The sequence below is a fragment of the Apodemus sylvaticus genome, chromosome 2, assembly GCF_947179515.1.
Source record: "Apodemus sylvaticus chromosome 2, mApoSyl1.1, whole genome shotgun sequence".
NCBI classification, from domain to species: Eukaryota; Metazoa; Chordata; class Mammalia; order Rodentia; family Muridae; genus Apodemus; species Apodemus sylvaticus.
This window is the reverse complement of record NC_067473.1, coordinates 140,905,328-140,921,009: the sequence shown is the minus strand read 5'-3', so window position 1 is coordinate 140,921,009 and position 15,682 is coordinate 140,905,328. Positions and strand designations below refer to the sequence as shown.

Below are 15,682 nucleotides of genomic sequence, written 5' to 3'. Positions count from 1 at the left end.
TTACTTTGCCAAGGGTTCGCTTTTTTCTATTATAGTCCATTTAAAGATTATCAAACTAAGACTTCCATGATTAAATAAAAGCTGTTAAGAATCCTTAATGGAATGTAGTAGTTTCTAAATCTCCCATCCTGACTTTCTCTTAATTCCTTCCCTGCCTCTCGCTCCTTGCAGTTTCTGTTAGCCATGCTCACAATGTAAGAGCTGTTTATACATTTTCTTGTGCAATTTTAATAGAGTCTTCTATACTTCCTGTGTAGAAATTTAAAATAAACAAAGTATTTGTTACTGTGCCTAGAAAGACACTGCTTACTAAGCCAGAAACCGTTGTAATGTTTCTGTCTGTGTAGCCTCGAAGATGCAGCTCCTACTCCACTCAGTGTGGAGATCCTTCCTTCTCAAGAGGATTGGTTATTCTGAAAGATACAAATGCTTAAGCTTACATCCTGGCATTCACTGAGCTACAAGTTCCACACTGACACATGATGTTCCAGATGAAAAAGAAAGTCCATTCATTAACTTATTTGATTCTGTGAAAGATATCATGACTTACACCAATTTATCTAAGACTTGTGTCATGCTCATTATAGTATGAGGCAAAAGTTATTCATGTTTCCATGGTTAAGAAGGAACTAGGAAGATGATTCAGATCTGCTGATTCTCCTAATGCTGCTTTCTTTTTTAGTTAAAACTTTATTAAGGGGCACCCAGAAGGTCAGCTTGTGAAGGTGGCAGTAGCAACACTAGTCTTCCTGCTGTTGCTCTAGGGCCAAGGTAAGCACATGACCCGAGCCTGAGGTGGTGCTAGGAAGCCCACCACCATTTGCTATGACCTTATGGAGGTTGGCAGATGGCAATAAATCCACCAGAAGGTTAGCTGGAGGAGCAGTGGGTTACTCAAATGCTGATTTGTCTGGCATCCTGCTGACTTACCAGGAACCCTCTGTCCTTCCTTAAATGTGGATCCAGGTTATCTGGTTCAGGATACTGATGAATTTATTTTGCCAACTGGAGCTAATAAAACCAGAGGCAGATTTGTAGTAGCTTTCTTTACCATTGGAGGATGTCACGTGATAGGGGCTGCATTCAGGGCAATGAACAGTCTTCGTTTAGGCTGAAGGAAAGACTAACGACCAGAAGATGGCCTGGTCCAAACCAAGAAATGTACAGAATTTGAATATGATGACTAGGCAAGGGGAACTTTAGGCTGATATTCTAGGTTCCCTGGCTTTGCTCTATAGTGCTTCGGGTGTTATCATTGAGAAAACACAGGGTGCAGAAGACGACCTCAACACAGTAGCAGCTGGAACCATGAAAGGAATGTTATATAAATGTACAGGTTGACTTCAAGGGATAGCATACAGTGCCCTGGCAGGACTGACACTCACCAGTCTCTATGCACTGTAGAGCAACTTGGAGCACAAACTGAAGTTTTCTGCCACCTCAGGAATGGGGTGGCACTTTGTACTCATACAGATTAATTAATAAGTCAGTCTGGAGTTGCTTTGTCTCTTGAACCTACAATTGCTTTGTACAATTGGAGACTGTGATTTGCTGTGACAAAGATCATGGATGGTTAACCTGGGCTGCACTGCTTACCCTAAGTGAGTAGACTCCAAACCCTTTGGTGACTCACTGAGCATGCATTCTCTTCTCCTTCTCTATTACCCATTATACCTTCCCTATAGATTCTTTATTTGTAAAAATCCATTCTGTAACCTTTTGGGCTAAGTTGTTGGCTATATACATATCTTAGTACTGCTCTATTTCTATGAAGTGACACCATGACCGAAGCAATCTTATAAAAGAGAGTTTAATTGTGGGTTTTCTTACAGTTTCAGAAGGTTAGTCCATGAACATCATATTAGGGACACAGTGGGAGCATGGGTTTTGGAATACTAGTTGAGCTACATACTCATCCACCAGCAGAAAAAAACAACAACTGGACCTACTGTGGGCTTTTAAAACCTCAAAATCACACTCTCACTGTCATACGTCCTTCAACAAGGCTAATCCTTCTTATATAGTATCACTTCCAGATGACTAAACATTAAAATATATGGATCTATGAAGTTCATTTGCATACAAAAATCCACAACAAATTAACAGCCTTTCAAGAGTTCACATATTGCATGGGTTCCTTCTATGTAAATAGTCAAATTTCAATGCTAATTTGTGTATATAGCACTTTTCTTAGACTAAAAATATTTGAATATATTTCCATTTTTGATAGAAAACACTAAATAAATTATGATACACAAAAGTAAATATTAGAAATCTATTAAACTGCTGTTGAATACAAGGCCACAGAGAATTACTCAGCTGAAAACAAATTATCAGGATAGGGTGAACACTTACCCATAGTGTAATAGAAATTATGTTGAAAATAAAATATATTTCCAAATACACAGAACAAAATGTAGTGACAATTGTATTAAAAAAAAACTCAGAAATTATTATTCTGGTTCCTGTTGTTCAAGCTTATTTTCATCTTTATAATTGTCTATGTACTTCGTAAGCTTTACAAAAAGTGTCACTGGTGTGTATGGGGGGGGGTGTATGTGTGTGTATGTGTGTGTGTGTGTGTGTGTGTGTGTATGTTTGTGTTTCTTTGAACATGGCAAAAAAGATAGCAATGTGACCTTCAGTCTTCATGAAAGAAATGTGGGACAGATTAAGAAAATAATTTCTTCTTATGAAGCTGTCTGCATATGCCTTGGTTTGGTTTCACCAGTAAACCACAGGTTACCTTCCTCTCTACTCAGTTACTTTATAGAAAACAGGAAGAGATGGGAGTGTTGATAATTAAGGATGCTCAATCAGTTAAACTGATTCTTTATCAAAGCTATGAGTTAAGATATATAGTGATTTTTTAAAAAAAGCAAGCTGAATGGGTATGGTGGGAACATCCTCTTGGAGACAGGGGAAGAGGAATGGGATGAGGAACTGTCAGAGGGTAGACCAGGAAAGGGATAACCACTAGACTATAAAGACATGTAAAGAATAAGAATAAAATCTATATTTTAGAAAAACTATGAAGACATCATTTATACACCATGCATGCCTATAACCCTTTTTAATGTGTTTAGCTCCATGGTTTTTAATAGCCTCCTGGTGATGCTACACCATCAAAGAATAGAGTTTGGAATATCATACTCATTCTACAATGAAATCCTTAGTCCCTACCCAAAGAAATCACTTCCTGTTCTTTTCTTCCCCATTCCTAGAGGTCATTAAGCAACTTTGCTTCTTTACCTGGATGTCTGCTATAGATGTTTCATATAAATACTTTATACTATGTATCTTTTCTTTCTTTTTACATGCTTTCCTATATTTGTTTTCTTCATAATTTATTTTTTAATTTACACTACATCCCAGTCACAGGACCCTCTCTCCTCTCCTCCCAGCTCCACCTTACAAATCTCTCCCCCCATTATTCTCTCTTCTTCTGCTCAAAGGAGGGGAAACCCACTTGGGTACCACCCACCCTGAGATATCTAGTCCCCATAGGACTAAACACCTTCTCTCCCAATGAGGCCCAACCAGGCAGTCCAGGTAGAGGATCCAATGGCAGGCAACAGAGTCAGAGAGAGCCCCCACTCCAATTGCTAGGGGACTCAAATGAAGACCAAGCTGCCCAACTGCTACAAATATGTAGGGGTTCTAGGTCCAGCCCCTACGTGCTCTTTGATTGGTGGTTTAGTCTCTGTGAGTCCCATGGGCCCAGGTTAGTTGACTCTATATGTCTTCTTATGGTGTCCTTGACCTCACCTCCAACACTGCTCACTCAATTCTATCCCGCACACTTCCACAGGACTACCCATGATCCATTTGATGTTTAGCTATAGGTCTCTGCATCTATTTCCATCTGCTTCCAGATGAAGCCTCTCAGTGGCAGTTATGCTAGGATCCTGTCTGCAAGCATAGCAGAATATTAATAGTGCCAGGGGCTGTCTCTCTCCCAGGGGATGGGTCTCAGGTTGGGCCAGTCACTGCTTGGCCATTCCCTCAGTTTCTGCTCTATTTCCACCCCTCTGCATCTTTTAGGCAGAACAAATTTTGGGTTGAAGGATTTGTGAGTGGGTTGTTGTCCCTCTAGATCCACTGGAAGTTCTTTATGAGGTGGCCACTTCAATATCTCTATACCCCCCTACTGGTAGGAATTTCAGCTGGGGTCACTCCCATAGCCTCCCCCATCCCAGGTCTCCAGCTACTCCCAGAGATGCTGCCCACCTGATTTCCATTCCCCCTCCCAGCCCTCTCTCACCACCAGAGCTAGAAAGACAAATATAGTTCGTACTCACTTATAATTGGACATCAGCCATAAAGTGTACGATAATGATGCTACAATCTACAGACTCAAAGAAACTGGGTAACGAGGAAGGCTCAGTGGAGGATGTGTGAATCTCACTCAGCAATGGAAATGAAATATTAATCAGAGGTGTATAGAGGGAGGAAACTGAGTGGGAGAGGGGTAAGGAGGGATATGGGTGATTCGGTGTGGGGAAAGGGAGCTGGAGAGGGCTGGGAGTAACATGTATGTATGTATGTCTGCCTAGTTTCTTTCACTTAGCGTATTTTGAAAGGTTATTTGTACTGTAATATGTCTCAATATTTCTTTCCTTTTTGTGGAGTAATATTATATGATATAAATATGCTACATTTTAGAATTAATTAATGACTTGATAGACACTTAAATGGTTTATTTTTTGAGCAATCAATGATAATGTTTCCAGGATCATAATTCTACAGTTCTTTTGCTGATATAATTTCAGAAGTGACTTTTTCATTTCATAATATAGAGGTGATTTATAAATATTCCAATTATTTTTAAGGATTTCAAACTGTTTTTGGAGAAAGTTCTAAGGTTCTAAGGTAGCACCGGACTTCAAACTCTCTATATAGCCAAGGAGAATTCTGTACTGATTCAACTTTGCCTGCTTCTTAAGAGCTAGGATTACAGACATCCACAAACATGACAGTTTAAATATTTTAACTCTCAGAACACATTCTATTTTCTATCAAGAGCAGCATGCTTTGAAGTACATGCACATCATCCTATTTAATTTTGTCTGTTTGAGTTTTTGTGTTATTGTTGCTGCTGCTGCTGCTGTTGTTGTTGTTGTTGTTGTTGCTGTTGTTGTTGTTATTGTTTCAATACAGGGTTTCTCTTTGTAGCCCTGACTCTGGGAACTAGCTCTATAGACCAGACTGGCCTTCAACTCATAAATCTGTCTGCCTCTGCCTCCTGAATGTTAGGACTAAAGCCGTTCCCCAATACACACAGCAAGAATAGCTATTTTACTTACTCTGTATGAGGCTGCTGTGGCAATGGCTGAAGCACATGGGAACTGGAGGCAGAGAATGTGCGTTTAATTTTTTCTCCCTATTGAACATCATACAAGCAAAGGAAATGGAAAAAAAAAACTCTTTCACGGTGCATAAAAATAAATTTAAAATATCATCATATAGAAGATGACAACTCAATAAAAGTGAATTAAATCTGGTTTTACATTGAATCCAAGCAAGGCATGTTCCATAGGGAAATAATCCTGACAAATCTTCATCACACAACAATATCATTATTGTCAGCTGAAGCATTTCTCCTAAAGACATTAGCAGCTGCTTACCAGCATGGAAAGTGGCATGTCTGGTTTAGAGAGATGACACTAATAGAACCTCCTCAAGGCTGATTATCTGCAGTCTTTGGTATTTTTAAAAACACAATATCAGTACTCTGTCTTCTAACATGTTTGTCCAGATTTAAATTTTGATTAGCAAATGACATTTTCAAATGCCCTATCATATATTATTGTTGATGTAACTGTGTCTCTTAGGTAAGCATGCCTTTGGGAGATGTTTCAATTTATTTTAAGAGTAAAATTTAATATGGGAAGCTAATTACCTTCTCTCTCCTATCAAAAACTATGTTAGTACTGCATTTGGTACCTTTTTTGGTACATAGCTGGCTAGATGGCCATATATTGGAAATAAAGGAAAACAGCTTTCAGTTCTCAGTACAATCTAAGATGTTTATATGTGAACCATTTGCTCCAAAGGAACCAGATCAAGCCTGAGAAATGATAAAAAAAAAAAACAAATACAACAACAACAACTAATAAATGACCTCAAAGGTCAGCAATGATGCTTCTAGTGATGAAAATGTAGCCATTCCAATTCTAGAGACATTTTAGGACATCTTCCAAGGTTGATGAACTGTAAAACATAAGTTTCATAGTTAATTACTGCTTATCATCTTTAAAATCTATGCTAACATTGGGTCTCTAAGTCAGACCTGAGAGCATTTGCTAAATTAAGCATGTTGTAAAAAGCATGGAAAATTAAATATTTGATGACTGTGCCACAAAAGAAAGGTCGCTTTATATGTGTTTAATATTTTCATTCTAAAGAAAAAAATTCCATTAATAAGGGTGTCTGGGGTTCACTTTACAATATTAAGTGACTTCCATACATCTTTTCTTTCTATAGTTAGCAACCTGTGGCTTTCTGATACTTCTAATTACTATAGGATTATATTATTCTTAAAACACTTATTTGGGTGACCTCTTGCTGGATTTAATGTAATATCCTCTTCTTTCACAAAATAAGTTCACCAACATAAAAATTAAATGGCATCCATTATAAGCCTTTGTGAAACATTGTAGATAAAGAAACTCATGTAATGGAAAAGAAATATGTCTATTGTATGCCTCAAACTATGGCACTCTTAAGAATGGAACATGTTCTGTGGTACAAAGTTGTCAAAGAATTACGTCAGGCTTAAGAACGCAGTGCATTGATTCACATAAACAACAACAAGTTGAAGACTGTTATAAAACTCTCACCATATTGAGCAAATACTGACCAGAAACTGCTCCTGCAAGAGGAAGGAGGCTACAGAGAGCATAAGAAGCAGGAGAGAGAAAGGAAAGGACTTGTAATGACAGCTGAGCATTTAATTCCCTAAGAAAAATTTGAGGTTCAGTGTTATCATCACTGAATAGCATTCTTTCTGTGACCCCAGGGATATTCTAAGGCACACACTGAGTTCTTTGTCCACTAAAACAAATACTTCCTCTTATTGATTACAGATACACAATAGTTCTGTTTAGAAAACAGTTCTCAAAAAGAAGCAAGTTCTCTGTACAGTGTCCCTTGGGAAGCCAGAATATGTTCATGTATAATGTGTATCTGTCTAAATAAATAGTTATCGTATCCATATAAAGACTATAAAAATGATAAGACAGGGCCTGTGTCATGCCCAAAGCCATGCACATTTATAATGATGATTCTTAGAAAGGAACACTCGGTTTATATATGACTCATGTATATGAAGCCGTTGTATTTTGTGTAAGGTACATGTGTGAGAATCATTATAAACAGCAAGATCAGCAAAGCCCATTAAGGTGGGCCATCAACTAGAACATAAAAATACTCCTTGCTGCACCATGAGACTTCCTTTGTAATGAACACTCCCATATAACACAACTGGGACATATTTCTCTTCCTAGGTACTTTTACTCACAGTAATCAGAAAAGTGTTTATTGATTGCTCTCCATTTACTTTCTTTTTTTTAGAACAGACAAAACAAGGGCAGATAGAGAACGAAAAGGTTATAACCCTCTCAATAAGTGGCAGTCAACTTCTGCCACCCCAATCTTGTCAAATGACTCAGTGGCCACGCAGTGACATATCTATAAACACAGGAGTGTTGGTACTTCATCTGCCGCATTATAAATTAAAATAAAGAAGTGTCGTTAAGCACAGCTCCAATGACAGTCCTCACCTCCATCAAAACCCAAGCACATATTTAACCCCCAGGGACTCTACCATTTCTGCAACCTGCTATGGTGTTAATGAGCTCACTTAGAGACAGCTTAATATAAATCTATGTGAAAACTCAGTAAAGCTCAATAAATGTTCACATGGAAAATGAAGGGGTAAATAAAATGTTGTTTAGCTGAATTGACAGAAGAAAGCTTACTCAGAAACTTGCAGACCATTTGAAGGGTTTTGTTCTTCATGCTAAACAGGTGAGAAAATATTAAATAAATGCTTAAAGGACAGAAACAAGACCCTCTTTGCCTCTTGTATGGTGCTTCGGATGTACTCCAGAGCAATGGTACTAGCCCTTCCTTCTGATGCTGACATTAAAAAAAAAAAAAAAAAGATTTTTAAACTCCCTCTAAAGATCTCCCACCCCATTTCAGAGTCACCCAGAGAGTGACTTCTTAATTCTTAAAATATTTCCTTGACTTTTTCTATGATTATTCAAATAAATAAAACCTGATTCGTGAATCCAGTAGCTGTTTCAACAAAATCTTCCCAAATAGGTACAAGGACACTGAGTTATATTTTCTCAACGAATACTATGCATTACTTGCAGATTCTTAGGGAAGGCTTATTTGTATTATTTTTAATTATGCATACATGTGGTGGGAACGCATATATGCACACAAGTGCAGGTACTTGTCAAAGCCAGAAGAGGCTGAAAGACTTCGAGAGCTAGTTATTGGCAGCTACCCAACATGGATGTTGGGAACCAAACGAGGCTCCTCCTCGGCACGAGCACTTTTCTCTTAACTGCTGAGCCATCTGTGGATAAGAAAGGAGCTGAGACATCCCTCAAGTCAGCTACAAGCCACAGGATACCAGAGAGAAGAGGGGAAGGAGATTTATCAAAAGAGACGATGTCAAGCTGAAACCATAAAGCCCAAGGAAAACCAAACCTCTCTTCTCATTCTCTCACCGTGTGCTCCCTTTACAATCAACCAACCAAAATACAGGATAGCAAAACTTTACTTTCCAAATGACTCTCCCACCCTAGGTCTTTCTAGCTTTATGATCATCTCCCCCACTTAGCCACAGCCAAGATATGCTCTTTGCAAATAATCCATGTCCTCCTCTACCCCAGTTTTCATTAGAAAATACTTTGGCTCCTTAGATTCCAGTGAAATTTTTTTATCTGCTACCAAGACTGAGAATTTGTCCCAGGACCATTCCTTTTATCTGCAGGTACCATCTGTAACAACCCAATAAACTTTTATTTCAGAGAACACTTGGTGTTTTCAGTTTGATGTAACAGGCTCTTCCTTATGAAATCTGGGTTTGCAGTAACAAGTCCATCCTGTGCCAGGTCTCTACAGGAGCCTCTCCCTGGAAGATAATCTGCTCTGTGGTCTTTTCTCCTCTGCTGGCATGAAATCTTCTTTTCATCACCTCATTATCCCTTACACAGACTGACAGATTCTCTTCTGGACCAAACTCAAGGCAAGCTCTTTGGGCATGTCCCTTAGGAGGCTAGCTTTAGCAAGAATCCTGCTAAGACAGTGTAGCTGGGATCCTCACCCTTAATATCAGGTCACCTTCTATATCTAATTGGATTCCACATCCTCCAGCATCCCCCAGATCATGTCCATTCACCCTAGCCTGCCTTCAGAAAAAAATCCCAAGAGGCCAATTTAGCCAGAATACCCTTATCTCTCTGTTTCTTCTAAGTAATTTTCCATCTGCTGACCCACACCTTGTTTCTTGGTTATAAATTTTCACTTGTGTTAAAGTTAAACTACAACTCCCCCATACCTCAAACCTTTGTCGTGGTTCCCTACAACCAATATGATAATTCTTCTGAATAAAATCCACATTGACAAATGCCATAAATTGTACCTTTTCTTTGGCAACACACACACACACACACACACACACACACAATTGTATTATCTTCAAAGAGACAAGTCAATTTCTTTATAAGAAAACAGAAAAGAAGTGAATAGTTAGGATAAGAATATATATGTCTGCACTTTGGTCACACAGAGAGCTCAAGATGGGAATGCATTGAAGCCTTCCTCCCTTTCTGCTAGCCTTCTTACAGAGCCAGAAGGTGCTATGCAGTCTGCTGCAGGAGAAAGGGCTTCAATGGCTTTAGCCAGCTGCTAATCCTGAAAGCTACAATAGTGACCTTCCCTGCAAAATGTGATCTCTATTAAAATAGTGGCATAACTAACCAATAATTTTGTGACTGGATGGCAGGTCCCTTTCACAGGCAGGAATTCTGCCTACTTCCCTCAGCCTAATCAATAAAGATACCATGGTTAGAGAGATCACAGAGAATCTACTATTTCTGCTTTGGCAATTAGTCACATTATCAAATTGCCTTCTCAATGCTCCTGGTTATAGTCACAGATTAATGGGGTATCTAGCCTTCATCACAGAAACATCTTATGGAAACACATTAATGCAATTACCATAAAAGCCAAACAGGCCAACGTGCTGAGAATACATGGTGGTATGATGTCTTCTTGTAAATACTCTTTTTTACATTTGCTTCTTTACTCATGGTGGAAGACAAGCACATACCCTAGCACATGAAAAGAGATCAGAGGACAAGCTGTGAGAAGGGATCAGTTCTTTTCCTCTCTTGTGAGATCTCCTGGAATTAAACCCAGGCTATCAGGCTTTGAGGCGAATTGTCTATACACTGAGACATCTAGCTGGAGGCAAATGTTATATCTATACAAAAAATTCCAGGATATAATTTGTAAACAATAGGGTTTCTAGATGAGTGTAAGCTAACTAAAAATTTTGTTGTGTGTGAAAATCATATCACCCAAATCTTAATCCTAGCCCTTGGAAAACAAAGGCAAAAATATCACTACAAGTTTGAGCACACAATGGATTACCGAGGAAAGCTCATCTCAAAAACAAAATAACAATCAAAAGAAAATATAGATGAATTAGATTTATCTATGTTAGTAATCAAAAGAAAATATAGAGAAATTAAGTTTATCTATATATTTTTCGTCAATGAGCAATCTTCTTTTCCTACCAGATACAAATGTACTCTCTAGGAATGTTTTTTATAACATGCTACAGATGTTTAAAATATAATATAAGGCAGAAAGAGAGAGAGAGTTGAGATCACCAGAAGATGAATTGGAAGGAAAATATTCACTTAGACTAGAGAGACACTACTTGTTAAACATGGGAACCCAAGGCACTAATATTCTGACAAAAACCATTGACACCCACTGTCTGAGGCAGACAGCATTTTACTTGAGAATCTCTTCCAGTAGAAATCTTTATAAACTGCAAAAAAATTTTAATATTTAATTTTCCCCCACAGAAATAGTAGTGTCCCAATGAAAATGTCTAAGGTAATTTCAATAAAATTGAATTAACTGTCTTTTGTGTTAATATTCTCACTGATGATCTGTCAGGATGTATCAGTCTTGAATTTTGTTTGCAAAAACTCACTGTCCATGTATTTTTAATGATATATTTTTAAAGCCACAAGAAATGATTAGAAAGACAGGATGGAAGAGGAATTTGAATTGACTTAGATGGTTTTGGTTTCGAAGTAGTTTTGTTGACATATAACTTGTTCATTGAATGTGTACAAAAATCAATTTTTTAGCATATTCACTGTAATACAGTCACCTCTACAAGCGGATAAAATTTTCATCTTCCTCAAAGAAAAACTATACATATACACACTTTATAACTATACACTCTTTCTCCAATCTGTCAATTAGTCATTGTATCTTTATGAAATTTGCTTCTTCTGAGAATTGCATCTAACAAAAATTATACAATATTTAGTCCTTTTTATTTACGACAGTATTTACTGAGCTTTTCCACATTTAACATGTATCGGTACTCCATTTTTATTGCATTGGTTAAATGTGCCACATTTCTTTTTGGCGGGCCATTATGAAGGATGCTTGTAAAAATATTTATATGTGTGCAATTGTTTTAAGAATGGATCATAACCAGTGTAGTGAAGCCCACTGAAATGTACAGGATCTTGTGTCTCAGGAGTAAGAGATATACCAAGTACATATGGTTAGCAATAGAAATGAAGAGAGTGTATTAGGAAAAACATTCCTGAGGATGGGAGTAGGTTAGGGATCAGCGGGAGGCATATAGTCAAAGCACCGATTCAAAGTCTATGAGTCCCATACCTCTTTAGAGTTGTCTACCCAGCAACTGTCTTCTGTGGAGCATGTTCAGATTGTTACAAGAAGCAGGTGGGAAAGGATTTCTAGTCCTTTTGCCAAGTGGCTTCCTTCATATATAAAGATGTTCTCTCTTACTACCACCTTATTCTTCTGCATATGCAAATTTATCTCTGGCCTCTACTTGTGTTACTTCTAGATAAATACATAGGATGGAATGGGAACGTTAGATGGTAATGGCTTAATAATTTTAAGGAACCAGAAGACATCTTTACAAAATGGCTAGAGCATTTTACATTCCTACCAGCAATATCCAAGATGCCTGATTTGTTTCTTACACATCTTAAGTTCACTTATTTTTACATATGTTCAAAGCTTGACAACATATTAAAACAGATTTTAGGTAGATATTGAATAATATTGTTAGGAAAGTGTCTAAAATTTTGGGGGGAACTTTGCACATATTTCTACCACCAAACCCTTTCTCCTTAAGAAAATATTCAATTGCAAGAAAAAACATTTGGCTAAGCAGCAAGCTAGGAAAAGGAGATGTCAAGCAGCTTTCTCTTAGACAACCAGCGATTCTTGAATATCAGGTTGGAAACATCACCAAGCCAATGCCCCAGAGAATGAATCCTTTATTATCAAACTCTGCTTAGGTGAGAATTAAAATTTTGAGACTTGAAGTGCAGTGTCATGTTTGACCTCTTTGGTCAATGATTGGATTTAAATACACCTGTGAACACAAACACATCAATAGGGTGATTTTTTCCCCTCAGTTTTTCCTTTTTTCCCATTATAAAGTTGCTGAAAGTTGGCGCACTTGTTTAGGTGTAATACTTTTTCCGAATATACCACTTGTATTGGTTGCCTGAACTAGCATGTAAATCTAGTCCTGTCTAAAAATATCTTTCTTTTATTTAACAGTAAAAGAATATTTTATCTATATATAGGAGGATAATCTATAGTCTTGTTTTTCTTTTAAGACAGAGTCTTATGTATAGTACTGGCTATCCACAAATTGACAATTCTCTTGCCTCAGCCACCTGACTGCTGGTATTTCAGACATACACAAACACACTCAGTTTACCATAGTGCATTGAAAGTATAGTCTTTCTTCTTTTATTGCTGAGTATAATAGTGTAGGGAATTCTTGTCACCAAATGAAACTTTTGCCTTTGAAAATAGTCTTTCCATCCAGATTTCAAGTTTATTTTCATATGCACTAAGCTAGTCAATTTTACCAGAAACATGTCTTGTCTTGTTAATTCTGCCTACAAACCCTGTTATCTTCATGATCTTTATACCAACTCTTTCTTTTTTATTGGTTATTTTATTTATTTACATTTAAAATGTTATCCCCTTTCCCAGTTTCCCCTCCAAAAACCCCCTATCTCCTCCTCCCTCCCACTGCCTCTATGAGGGTGCTCCTCCACCTGCCTACCCACACTTGCTCCAGTGGCCTAGCATTTCCCCTATTCTCGATCATCAAAGGACCAAGGGACTCCCCTCTCAGAGATGCCAGATAAGGCAAAAGTCTGCTACATATCCAGCTAGAGCCATACTGAAGGGGTTTCCAAGTCTTTCTTTACTTTTTTTCTTTTGCAAAAGCTGCTATGCGTTTATGAGACGTGGCTTTCAGGCATCTGATCTCTCCCTTACACTTCCCACAGGCTCCTAACGATAACCTATGCTGTCTGCTCTTTTCCTTCTTTTAACAATGCAGCACACTTATTTAAGCCTCTCTGGTATCCATCTATTTTTCTTTGCAAGGGATTCCCTGCTCTTGAAGAATGTATATGAGTGCTTTGTCATCTGCATATTCAAATTCTTGTCTGTCTCTTGCAATAGTTCTAGGCATGAGATACCACTTTTCTGTCAATTTTTTTTTAAAGCAGGGGGTGTTTTAGTTTTTAATATTTTTGACACAGGGTTTCTCTATATGGCCCTTGCTGCCTTGGAACTCAGTATGTACAGCCTCAAACTCAAAGATATTAACCTGCCTATGCCTTATTAAATGTGTACATCAAAATGCCAGCCTGTGAGAGACCATTTTCCCTCTTCCCTTTCTGTGGCTTCTTTCTCCCCATTTCTGGCTGCAAGATCCAAAGAACTTTGCTTTCCTTACATTTCCTGTGTCCTGATGCTCTGAGGTGGCTTCACCCACACGACACCTCACAGCCTGTCAATGTTCTTAGATGCAATATAGCCTTCTTCCTCCTTCAGCACCAGATCCATCTTAACTAGATAATTGTTCCTTAACCCTTTCGCAAACAGGGATTCCAGAGAGCCTTCCCAGCACCTACCCTGAGGCTATCCACCCCTCATGGGAGGCACAGGGTGGTTTCCAGATATCAGCTCAATGAGTTCTTAGTGTTAACCAGGGACACCACATTTTGTATGGCTCCTCCATTTTGGTTGAACTATGACAATTCTCATAAGCACAATAATTTGGTAGAGAGGAAATACATTTGTATTTTATACGTTTTTGACTGTCCCAGATCCCCCAAGCAATGGCCAACCAAGAAAGGTATTTGTTGATGACCTAACATAATTTAACTGACTACTCATTGCTTGCCCCAGTAATGATAACTGCGGGCTAGAAAGGGACATTGTCCCTTCCTGTCCTATGACCTGTTCAACTTAGAAGATGATGCATACAGTGATGCCCTGTGCAGGATATTTCCTCAAAATAAAAGCCTGTGCGTTCTCAGTCTCTCGCATTCCCTTCTCTGTCTTTGTTTCTCACTGATTTAAATTAAGTTCTTTTCTCAGGGCCCTGTCAGCTGACCCCTAAGCTATAATTAGAAGAACTATGTCTTCCTTTTCATTTTATCTTCATTCATTTATTTATTTATTTTAAATATTAAGTAGTAAGCCTTGAGATAATATAGACACAAGCAACTCTAAGCCAAACTATCTTCTGTTAAGTCTAGACCACAAAGCATACTTCTTTCCTTGTACCATCACGCATCTGCTAACCTTCTATGTTTTGATTTGGGGTAAAGCCAAATAATTTCATTAAGAATAATAGTGATAAACTTTATTATAAAGAAATTGCAACTAAAACTTAAACAGAAAGAGTAGCCAGACCAAAAGTCTTTGCAGCTCAATAAACTTCTATAACACTAGCATATCATTATCTTCTGAGGAGCTTCACAATAGATTGTAATCTTTTATTAAATATAATTTATGCCCTCCTCCACCAAAAAAACACAATAGAATACCCAAAAAGAATCAATGATAGTATTAAAATTTAAAACATAAGTAAATACATCTGGTATAAAAATCATAGCAATAAATACAATCTTGAATATTTAACCCATAATATGCAAATATTTAAAGTAGGCCTCTTCCCATAGGTGCCATAGACAAGAAAAATGGAAGAAAATTCTGAAAAGAAAGCAACAATCTTACAGATAAAAAGAGGCAACAAGTTGAAACAAGTTATAAAGTGGTCTGAAAGTTTCAAGAGTTGTCTATAGAATCTAGACAATTTCCTAGATCATGGATAAAACGTCAGTCAAATGCAGAGATTTTACAGCCTGAGAGCAGGCACATTAGTGGTGTCTAACAGAGATGTGATGCTTTGTCACCTGAGAAACTGGAACCGAGACTCCAGTGCACATTAAGTATAAGTACTTGAACCAAAAGCTTCTCAGACTTTATAGTTCAGTGTCTGCCTAGATTTCTTTGATTTTGTCTCCTTTGGTTGGTGGTTATTTGTTTG

The 15,682-nt window shown here is 37.8% G+C and overlaps 1 pseudogene; it reads left to right on the top strand.

Annotated features, from left to right (window-relative positions):
* The first annotated feature begins 825 nt into the window (after positions 1-825).
* Positions 826-1,482, top strand: LOC127678075 (mitochondrial import inner membrane translocase subunit Tim23-like; annotated as a pseudogene).
* Positions 1,483-15,682: the final 14,200 nt, after the last annotated feature.